Raw genomic sequence first — 11,867 nt, forward strand, 5'->3', positions numbered from 1 at the left:
TGCAGAAGAAACAAGAAACTAATAATTATCAAAAATTTAATTTTTAAGTCAAAATTTATATTAATTTTGAGTCTTTTGAAAAAATAAAATAGATTTTGACAATTAAATTCAAATTTTAAAAATTGATTTTTTGATAGTCAGAGTAGGAGATTTGGACAGTTATACCTGAGTTTCTAATAGCCGAAATAACGAGATTTTAAGTATAAGGTATTTATGATCGATAAAGAGTTATGATAATTATTTATTTATGAATTTATTGAGTTTTAAAGCTTTTATACTCTTTTTCTCTCTAGAATTTCAGCCATAGCAATTAATTCTTTAATACTTGTGTTTTAACTGTAATTTCTTATGTTATGATATCGAAAGTAAAATTGTTGTGTATATTTATTATACTAAAAGTGTTCTAGAACATTAAATTGCTCTTGTGTGAAAATAAATAATGACCATATTACAATTAAAGATGATAACAGGTACAGTACTCGTAAAAATCACCCTACCTACATCCGAACCCGATTAATATTATCAAAATCCGAACCCATATAAAACCCGATTAAAATTTATTTTTAATTACCCAAATTCGTCCTAAATCTTATTATTATTATCTGAAAAAATATTTAAATCCGTTTAATTTTATATATTTTAATTAATATTTTACATAAAAATTATTTTGATTAATAATTTATATTTTAAAAATTTAATAATTTCATAAATATTTAAATTTCATTTTATATAAAATAAAAAATATAAAAATTTATAAATATGATAATAAAAAATATATATTTTATATTTAATTAATTATTTATATAAACCAGTTCGGGTAATGGATATCCAATATGTAAAACACGAATCCGACCCGAACCCCTTAACGAGTATTATTTTTCAAACTCGAATCCGTCCCAAATCCGATTATATAAAACCCAAACTCATTTTATTAGTGTTCGGCCTGATCGAGTATCCATAAAAACTCGAGTCGTTGCTACTCCTAATTATAATGGGTAAAAGCTCATGTCTAATTTTATTATTTTTAAGTTTTTATTCAATTTAGTCAAATTTTTTAATTTAAGCTTAAATTAACTTTTTTATGAAAATACTGAATATTTTTTTAATATTAATTAATTAAAAATATGAATTACTTAAAAAAGACATTAAAAAAAAAAACAAAAACTCCAAACATATATACATAAATATTTATCATACCACAATTGGCCTTGGACTGCCCAGAACCCATAATCTCTTTCTCTATCTCTGTTCTCCAATTGCAGTCGCCCCTCAGCTGAAATGTGGAAGGACAACACGTAGTAGTAGCAGTACAAGTAGCAATAATGCCTTTCTTTAAATTTTCCTGCAAACCCATTTCAGTGTTGGGGGAGACACAGGCCTTTTTGCAGTTCTTGGAGAACCATTTTAATTGCATGCGCTTAGCTTTTCTCCATGGAGGAATATGGAGACCCCCTTTAAGTGATTCTTTTGCAGCTGAACATATGAGAGAGATTATCTTGTTAAGTCTAACTTCAGTGGCAACAAAGACTAAAGGAAGAGTTGTGATAAGTTCTTTGTAGGTCTGTGTAGGCCTTGCCACTTGTTGGCTTGCCACTTTTGTTGTTCATCATCACTTCTATGTACTCGTAATCTCCCACATATTGAAATACTAATAAGATCCAAAAGAAGAGCCAACAATCGAAGTAAATCAATCATGGCTAGCTAACTCTTGAAAGATAATAACCATGTGAGAGAGAAATTTAAGAGAGAACCTTTAGAGCAACCAAAAGTGGAAACCCAAGAAGTTTTACAAAGCGAAGCTTTATATCCATCCATTTGCAATCTCATCACCACCCATTTCTTGAAAATATTGGGATCTCCCATATTTCTAATTGTAACACCCCGAAATTTTAATTTTTATGAGTATTTTGGTATTTTAATTTTATTTAAATTTTAAGAATTTTTTTGAGATTTTTTGGATTTTAAAAATCGGGTTCGATTTTCCGAAAATATAAACTTTGATGATTTTTAAAAATTAATTTAAAGACCACGTGGCAAAACTAAAAATATATTTGGAGTCTACGTATTTTTCTGAGTTTTCTGGAATTTTTTCGAAATTTTTGGACCTCGTTTTCGGTCCCGAGGCAGAGTAAAAATTCAAAATTTTGTATTCTGAATTGAACCGGCCGAATCGAACCGGTCCGGATCGAACCGAACCGGATCGGACCGGTCGAATCGGACCGGCCTTTTCCTTTTTCTTCTTCCCTTCCCCGCGCGCGTCGTCCCTCTCCCTTTTCTCTCTCGTTTCTCTCTCCACCTCACCGCCTCACCCAGAGTGCCACGCCGCCACCAACCAGCCGGCCGCGCCGAACGGCCGAAAACGCGCCAAACGCTCGTGCCCGCGCGCCGCTCCAGCTTCCCCGGCCAAATCCGGCCGATCCGGCCACCAATTGGACCGGGTCTTGTGTCCAAAATCATCTACTCGGCGAGAGCTTTCCATAGACACCAAGAACGCCGAAATCCATCGAGCGGATTGTCCGATTTTTGCTCGGGAAGATTTTAGCCCATTTCGACTTTTGGGCTAGATTTCTCGAAAACCGTGAATCCCACGAGAAAACCGAGGCCACCAGCACGCTCCATTCGTCGAGAGCTTCGCAACGACATAAATTTCGAATTTTTCCGACACCGTTTTTCGGTGGGTCCCACGAAACTTCGCAGTGTTTTTCCGAGCATTTAATGAGCTTAGAAAATTCTGAAAAATTTATGTACTAACCCCCGTGTTATGGGCTTCGTGTAGGTATCCTCGATTCGAGGAAATTCGACAGTTGACCGGGTCTGCAAATTTCGGGCCAGACAGACCCGTTACCGGAAAAGTCTCCGAATTGGATCGAGGTTTTGGCTAGCCCCCCATTGTCAGACGTCCCGAGTGCATTCCCGAAGTCGGAATCGGCAAAGGTAAACCCGAACCTTGTTTTTTCGTAATTTTCTAGTGCTTAAATATGATTAAAAATCCATAAAATATTCGTGGTAGCTTAGAAAATTACTATTCTTTTTGCAATAGCTTAGTAATATTGCTAAGGACCGCGGGGCAAAGTTTTATAATTTTTAGAGCTTGTTTGGGCAGTTTTTTTTGCAAAAATGATCAATAATAAGGACTAAATTGAAATTTTACATATTGTGATGGATGACTGATTTGATGGGCCCAGGAGGGGCTGTGTGATATGAATGAACTGTTGATATATGGATTGTGAATATAGAAGTGCGTTTTTAGCCCTTTTGCAGGTTGGGTAGGTCCTAGGTATAGGGGGGACTCTGCCGGATTTTCGGCACGACTTAGGACGTAATTGGTCTTTTCTTTGTTTGTATTGAGTCAGATTGTATTAAATAAATGTAATATGATTGTCAGGTGAGCCGGGACAGCCTTCTTCCTCCGCCCAGCCGCCACAGTGATTGTCGTCAAGTCTGTGAGTAGAATATTAATTTTAATTGTAATTTCGATATTATTATATGTTCAGCATGCCCATGCATCACTTATATGCATATATTTATGTAGTTAAACTCTAGGCACGATTTTTGATGCATTGATAAATGTTAAAGTGCCATGTATGTTGTTGTGGTAATTTGGAGCAGTGTGCGTGCGTTGGCGTGCGTGTGATGTGGTGTGGACTATGGATAGGACGGGTAGACACGGCTTGAGTTCTTCGCTGGGACCCGGTCCTTCGGGGTAGACACGGCTTGAGTTCTTTGCTGGGACCCCGATTTGGTATTTAAGTGGAAGTCCGAGCTGAGTTCTTCGCTGCACCAAAGTTGGATTTAAGAGAGTCAGATAGGATCAGCTCCCATATATTATGATTGATGTTACAGGGTGCGTGAGTGCTCCAAATTACCTTTTTGATATTATGATGTGAAAATGATATGGATGTTGCATTTCACTCTACAGGGTGCATTAGATTTAGATAGTTATAGAGATTATGGTTAAAATTGATATTTTACTCTCTGAGTCGAACGCTCACTCCTGTTCAATATTTTTCCAGGCCACAGGAGGATATTTTTGAGGTTAACCTGCTCCCTTTCCTCGCAGGTTGTTTATCAATGTTTGTGTAATTTTATTAACTCCTAGAATTTCCGCATGTGTTAGAAGTATTTATTTGATTATGGTCTGTAATATTATTATCATGTTGGACCTGTAAACGTATAATGATATGCATGTTTGATGGATTGGATGAGGGAGCTGAGCTCCCATTTATTATTATGTTGATGAGTATGTGGAGGGTGAGCTGAGCTCCCCAATTGACTATATATTGTGTTTACAGGTCGGGTGAGTCGAAAACTCCCCGTTGGTAAGTCCATTTTATGGCTGGACTCTGTCCGTTTGTTTTCTTGAAATTGGGCCCAAATGGGCCTTAGAGTTGGGTAAATGAATAGTTAAGGCTTACTACGGGCCTCGAGGGCTTTAGGCTGGCCCAAGTCCTAGTGCCAGTCCGGCCCATAGGTTGGGTCGTGACAAATGTGGTATCAGAGCTTAGGCTCCAGATTCTTAGGGAATGTTGTCTAAAGTGTTGGGAAGAGTCTACTAGGAGTCACATGCGGAAATATAGGGTCCACATTCGTCTTGCATTGTCATCTTTGCTTCTAGTTTCTGCTCCATATGTTATGTATAAATATGAGTCTATAGAGCTGTGTAATGAGCAGTTTTGAATTTTTGTGGGCTAATGCTGCTGAATTTCAGGAAAATGCGTAGAAGCAGGAGAGCTGCCACTGCACCAGAACCAGATGTGCCTGACGAGGTGTCGACAGATGAGGCGCCGCCAGGAGGCGGGGTAGGAGGCCTAGAGCCGCTCAAGTAGAAGAGCGGCTACCCACGGTCAGAATGCGATCTTTCATGGCACAGGGTCCCATGGACCCCATGGCAGCTACTCTAGCTGGTCTGCAGAGAACCATCGACATGATGGCGCAGTATATGGTCCACCCTCCACAGCAGCAGCAGTCCACCGCACCAAGAGAGGAATCTTACAAACAGATCATAAATTTCAAGAAGTTGGTGCCTGGAACTTATGATGTGTCAGACGATGCATACCGGTTTTTAAATTCTGCAGAGCAGAAATGTAATTACGATTGATCGATAGAAGACGATAGAGTGTGTGCGGATGTCATGGGGCCTATGCCTAGACAATGGATGAATGACTACGTGTTACCGGATGGAGGGATTGACATGGGCTCGGTTGTGGAACTTTTATCAATCGGTTTGTGCGAAAGCTTCAGAGATCGAAGCGGTGGGCCTTTGAGGCCTTAAGACGAATGGCAGTGCAGAGATGAATATGCTCTGAAATTTCGAATTGAGCAGATATGCCCCTACGCAGTAACTACAGAGACTATGAAGGTGAAAAGATTCCTAAAGGGGCTTGACAGAGGTATGCGAACTGGCCATAATGTCCGATCGCTTTTGATGTGGTGGTTGATCGAGCTGCACAGATTGAGATTAGCTATCTTTGTGGATGACAATGGTAGAGCAAAGAAAAACAGAGCGGAGGGTTCTTGTGTGTTCCCCACATGGGTACTACGGATAGTGGTGGCCAAACTACTTACAGAGGAAGAAGCAGGAATAAGAGGAGTGGTTTTAGACACAAATCCAGGGGTCTGGACGAGTGCGGATCCAGCAGATGGTACAGATTCAGTGGTACTAGCTGCTCGTTCAGATCCTCTTTGGCACCTTGTGCACAGATGGAAGAGGACATTCGAACCTTGTTTGATGGGTTCAGAGTATGCTTGTGTGGCCAACCAGGTCACTTTGCTAGAGAATGCCCGTTTTGATGAGCCACAGATGGGGTCACAGGGTTCTGTTGCTAATGTTCCTCGCCAGTTGTATCCGGGTACTTCCAACATGGCAGGCAGTCAGTTCAGTGGCCAACAGGGCCGAGGACAAGGGGGACGTGGATTTGGAGGCAGATCAGGAGGTAGAAGTCGATGACGGTGTTACGCCACTCGGGTAGGGTCAAGCTCGGGTTTTCACCCCGACCCACCAGATGCTCAAGCTTCAAATGCGGTTGTGGCGGTATTCTTACAGTCCTGCTCTTATGAGGCTCGTGTTTTGATAGATCCGGGTGCTACGCACTCATTTGTCTCCCCTGTATTTGCCATGAGGTTGGGTAGAAACCCTACAACCTTAGAATGCCCTTTGTCGGTAGCTACCCCACTTAGTGACAACATAGATGTAGATATGGTTTTTCCGGGTAGCCCGGTGGTAGTGGATGGAAAGATCCTCCCAGCAGACTTAGTTCATTTACCAGTAATGGATTTTGATGTAATCCTGGGGATGGATTGGCTGTCAACTCACTATGCCACTTTAGACTGCAGGAACAAAAAGGTGTATTTTCACATACATGGTGTGGAAGAGTTTAGCTTTGATGGTGACAGGAGCGTGGCTCCATATAATTTGGTGTCAGCAATTAGTGCTAGAAAAATGTTGAGGCGTGGATGCCAAGGGTATTTGGCATTGGTGAGAGATACATCTGTAGAAGGTGTCAGCATGGAAAACGTTCCTGTTGTCAGAGAATTCATGGATGTCTTCCCTGAGGAGCTTCCAGGGTTGCCACCAGGAAGGGAAATAGAGTTTTGCATTGATGTTGTGCCGGGTACAAACCCCATATCGATGCCACCTTACAGGATGGCACCAGCAGAATTGAAAGAGCTGAAGGAACAACTACAGGAGCTTTTGGACAAGGGTTTTATACGTCCAAGCACTTCACCTTGGGGCGCTCCTATTTTATTTGTGAGAAAGAAGGATGGGTCATTGAGGTTGTGTATCGACTACAGACAGCTGAACAAGGTGACAGTGAAGAACAAGTATCCACTTCCTCGGATCGATGATCTGTTTGATCAGCTCCAAGGAGCTAGATTCTTTTCCAAGGTAGACTTGCGATCAGGCTACCATCAGTTGAGAATCAGGAATGAGGACGTGTCCAAAACGGCTTTCAGGACAAGATATGGTCATTATGAGTTCTTGGTGATGTCTTTTGGACTCACTAATGCACCAAAGAAACCTTCATGGACTTCTTTGAACAGGTGTTCAAGCCATTTTTGGACCGTTTTGTCATCGTATTCATAGATGACATTCTGGTATACTCTCGGACCGAGGAAGAACACGTGTGGCACTTGAGGATGGTGTTGCAGACGTTGAGGGAGCACCAGCTATATGCCAAATTTTCAAAATGTGAATTTTGGCTAGAAAGCATCTCATTCTTGGGACACGTGGTTTCTAGTGACGGCATTCAAGTGGATCCCAAGAAAATTGAAGTCAGAATCGATTGGCTTAGGCCTACAACGATCCGAAGTGCGAAGTTTTCTGGGTTTACATTGCTACTATAGGCGTTTTGTACAAGATTTCTCCAGGATAGCGGCTCCCCTAACTAAGTTGACCAGGAAGAATGTTCCATTCATTTGGACAGATGACTGTGAGGTGAGTTTCCAAAAGCTTAAGGAGTGTCTAACCACTGCCCCTGTGTTAACACTACCTGTGAGTGGTGAAGGATACACCGTGTATTGTGACGCCTCCAGAGTTGGCCTAGGGTGTGTTTTGATGCAGAATGGAAAGGTAGTGGCTTATGCTTCAAGGCAGCTGAAGAGGCATGAGCAAAACTACCCCACCCATGATTTGGAAATGGCGGCTGTAATCTTTGCACTAAAAATCTGGAGACACTACCTGTATGGTGAAGTGTGCGAGATATACACCAACCATAAGAGTTTGAAGTACATCTTCCAACAGAGGGACTTGAACTTGAGACAGAGGAGATGGATGGAGCTTCTGAAAGACTATGATTGCACCATCCAGTACCACCCTGGAAAGGCCAATGTTGTAGCAGATGCCTTGAGCAGAAAATCTTCTGGCAGTTTGGCGCACATTTCAGTAGAGAAGAGACCATTGATTCAGGAGGTACATGAGTTGATGGATCAAGGTTTAATCCTAGATCTTTCAGATGAGGGGGTATTGTTGGCTCACTTTTCAGTGAGGCCAGACTTGAGGGACAGAGTTAGAATTTCCCAACACAGAGACCAACAATTGATGAAGATTATAGAGAGAGTACAGCAAGGTGAAGGTGGTCAGTTTGGATTTGCCAATGATGGCGCCCTAGTACAAGGTTCTAGGATATGTGTGCCCGATGTAGACAACCTTAGGAATGAAATCATGCGAGAGGCACACTACACACTATACAGTGTCCACCCAGGTTCCACCAAGATGTACCATGATGTGAAAGATAGCTACTGGTGGAATGGCATGAAGAGAGACATAGCGGACTTTGTGTCCAAGTGCTTGACTTGTCAGAAGGTGAAGTTTGAACACCAGAGACCATCAGGGAAGCTGCAAGAGCTCCCTATCCCAGAATGGAAGTGGGAAATGATCACTATGGATTTTGTGACTGGGTTGCCTCGTACCACGCGAGGATATGATTCGATATGGGTAATTGTAGACCGCTTGACCAAATCAGCTCACTTCTTACCTGTAAAGACTACATACTCTGTGGCACAGTATGCCCGGCTCTACATTCGAGAAATAGTCAGATTGCATGGAGTTCCGGCTTCCATAATATCTGACAGAGGGCCCCAGTTCACTTCTTGGTTTTGGAGAAAGTTGCAGGAGGCACTTGGCACACAGTTGAACTTCAGTACGGCTTTCCACCCTCAGACAGACGGACAGTCCGAAAGGACAATCCAAACACTGGAAGACATGCTTCGCATGAGTGTCTTGGATTTTAGAGGTCAATGGGATGAGCAGCTAGCTTTGGTGGAGTTTGCCTACAACAACAGTTACCACTCCAGCATAGGGATGGCACCCTATGAGGCATTATATGGAAGAAAGTGTAGGTCTCCTCTGTGTTGGACAGAAATGGGGAAGCGAAGGTGCATGATGTAGACACAGTGCAAGACACTTGAGAGATGGTTCCCTTAATCGAGGAAGCAGTAAAACAACTTTCGATGGCGGAAGAGTTATGCGGACCCAGGGCGAAGGGATGTGGAGTTTGCGGTGGCGACTATGTATTTCTGAAGGTTTCTCCAATGAAGGGAGTCATGAGATTTGGAAAGAAGGGCAAGTTGGCACCTCGGTATATTGGACCTTTTGAGGTTACTGATAGAGTTGGGGCAGTTGCCTACCGGTTGGAGCTACCACCCAACCTTTCTCACGTTTATCCCGTGTTTCACATCTCCATGCTCAGGAAATACATTCCCGATCCTTCTCATGTACTGATAGGATGTGATAGAGATAAAGAGAACTTGACATTTGAGGAGCAACCTGTAGCCATAGTGGACTACCAAGTAAGACAGCTAAGATCCAAACAGATCCCTATGGTTAAGGTTTTGTGGAGGAGTCGAGGTGGAAGAATGCACTGGAGTCAGAACGGGACATGCGTAGCAAGTACCCTTATCTGTTCAATGTATAATCATGTGCTTTATTCTGCCTTGTGTAAAAATTCGAGGACGAATTTTCTGTAAGGGGGGAAGAATGTAACACCCCGAAATTTTAATTTTTATGAGTATTTTGGTATTTTAATTTTATTTAAATTTTAGGAATTTTTTTGAGATTTTTCGGATTTTAAAAATCGGGTTCGATTTTCCGAAAATATAAACTTTGATGATTTTTAAAAATTAATTTAAAGACCACGTGGCAAAACTAAAAATATATTTGGAGTCTACGTATTTTTCTGAGTTTTCTGGAATTTTTTCGGAATTTTTGGACCTCGTTTTCGGTCCCGAGGCAGAGTAAAAATTCAAAATTTTGTATTCTGAATCGAACCGGCCGAATCGAACCGGACCGGATCGGACCGGTCGAATCGGACCGGCCTTTTCCTTTTTCTTCTTCCCTTCCCCGCGCGCGTCGTCCCTCTCCCTTTTCTCTCGCTTTCTCCTTCACTCTCACGGCCACCACCGCCACCCAGCAGATGACGCCGGGCCACGCCAACAAACCGGCCACGCTCGAACGGCAGAAAACGCGCTAAACGCCCCCTGCGCGAGCGCGCCGCTCCAGCTTCCCCGGCCAAATCCGGCCGATCCGGTCACCAATTGGACCGGGTCTTGTGTCCAAAATCATCTACTCGGCGAGAGCTTTCCATAGACACCAAGAACGCCGAAATCCATCGAGCGGATTGTCCGATTTTTGCTCGGGAAGATTTTAGCCCATTTCGACTTTTGGGCTAGATTTCTCGAAAACCTTGAATCCCACGAGAAAACCGAGGCCACCAGCACGCTCCATTCGTCGAGAGCTTCGCAACGACATAAATTTCGAATTTTTCCGACACCGTTTTTCTGTAGGTCCCACGAAACTTCGCAGTGTTTTTCCGAGCATTTAATGAGCTTAGAAAATTCTGAAAAATTTATGTACTAACCCCCGTGTTATGGGCTTCGTGTAGGTATCCTCGATTCGCGGAAATTCGACAGTTGACCGGGTCTGCAAATTTCGGGCCGCATGCACTGCTACGTAAAAGTCTCCGAATTGGACCGAGGTTTTGGCTAGCCCCCCATTGTCAGACGTCCCGAGTGCGTTCCCGAAGTCGAAATCGGCAAAGGTAAACCCGAACCTTGTTTTTTCGTAATTTCTAGTGCTTAAATAGGATTAAAAATCCATAAAATATTCGTGGTAGCTTAGAAAATTACGATTCTTTTTGCAATAGCTTAGTAATATTGCTAAGGACATGGCAAAGTTTTATAATTTTTAGAGCTTGTTTGGGCAGTTTTTTGCAAAAATGATCAATAATAAGGACTAAATTGAAATTTTACATATTGTGATGGATGACTGATTTGATGGGCCCAGGAGGGGCTGTGTGATATGATTGAACTGTTGATATATGGATTGTGAATATAGAAGTGCGTTTTTAGCCCTTTTGCAGGTTGGGTAGGTCCTAGGTATAGGGGACTCACGGATTTTCGCACGACTTAGGACGTAATTGATCTTTTCTTTGTTTGTATTGAGTCAGATTGTATTAAATAAATGTAATATGATTGTCAGGTGAGCCGGGACAACCTTCTTCCTCCGCCCAGCCGCCACAGTGATTGTCGTCAAGTCTGTGAGTAGAATATTAATTTTAATTGTAAATTCGATATTATTATAAGTTCAGCATCCACATCCATCACTTATATGCCAATATTTATGTATTTAAACTCAAGGCACGATTGTTGATGCAATGATAAAAGTTAAAGAGCCATGTATGTTGTTGAGGTAATTTGGAGCAGGGTGCGTGCGTTGGCGTGCGTGAGATGAGGTGTGGACTATGGATACGACGGGTAGACACGGCTTGAGTTCTTCGCTGGGACCCGGTCCTTATGGGTAGACACGCCTTGAGTTCGTTGGGACCCCGATTTGGTATTTAAGTGGAAGTCCGAGCTGAGTTCTTCGCTGGCACCAGGTTGGATTTAAGAGAGCTGTATAGGGGATCAGCTCCCATATATTATGATTGATGTTACAGGGTGCGTGAGTGCTCCAAATTACCTTTTTGATGTTATGATGTGAAAATGATGTGGATGTTGCATTTCACTCTACAGGGTGCATTAGATTTAGATAGTTATAGAGATTATGGTTAAAATTGATATTTTACTCTCTGAGTCGAACGCTCACTCCTGTTCAATATTTTTCCAGGCCACAGGAGGATATTTTTGAGGTTAACCTGCTCCCTTTCCTCGCAGGTTGTTTATCAATGTTTGTGTAATTTTATTAACTCCTAGAATTTCCGCATGTGTTAGAAGTATTTATTTGATTATGGTCTGTAATATTATTATCATGTTGGACCTGTAAACGTATAATGATATGCATGTTTGATGGATTGGATGAGGGAGCTGAGCTCCCATTTATTATTATGTTGATGAGTATGTGGAGGGTGAGCTGAGCTCCCCAATTGACTATA

General features: G+C 42.1%; 2 long non-coding RNA genes across 2 annotated transcripts; both read left to right on the forward strand.

Moving 5' to 3' along the window:
• The first annotated feature begins 2,386 nt into the window (after window positions 1-2,386).
• Window positions 2,387-4,278, forward strand: LOC131179300 (uncharacterized). The gene is made up of 4 exons (XR_009148294.1): window positions 2,387-2,698; window positions 2,777-2,934; window positions 3,386-3,443; window positions 4,014-4,278. It is a non-coding gene; the product is annotated as an uncharacterized LOC131179300 (long non-coding RNA).
• Window positions 4,279-10,999: 6,721 nt separating this feature from the next.
• Window positions 11,000-11,867, forward strand: LOC131179301 (uncharacterized). Its single transcript, XR_009148297.1, has 2 exons — window positions 11,000-11,033; window positions 11,603-11,867. It is a non-coding gene; the product is annotated as an uncharacterized LOC131179301 (long non-coding RNA).

This window comes from Hevea brasiliensis, chromosome 4, assembly GCF_030052815.1.
Source record: "Hevea brasiliensis isolate MT/VB/25A 57/8 chromosome 4, ASM3005281v1, whole genome shotgun sequence".
In the NCBI taxonomy this organism is placed as follows: Eukaryota; Viridiplantae; Streptophyta; class Magnoliopsida; order Malpighiales; family Euphorbiaceae; genus Hevea; species Hevea brasiliensis.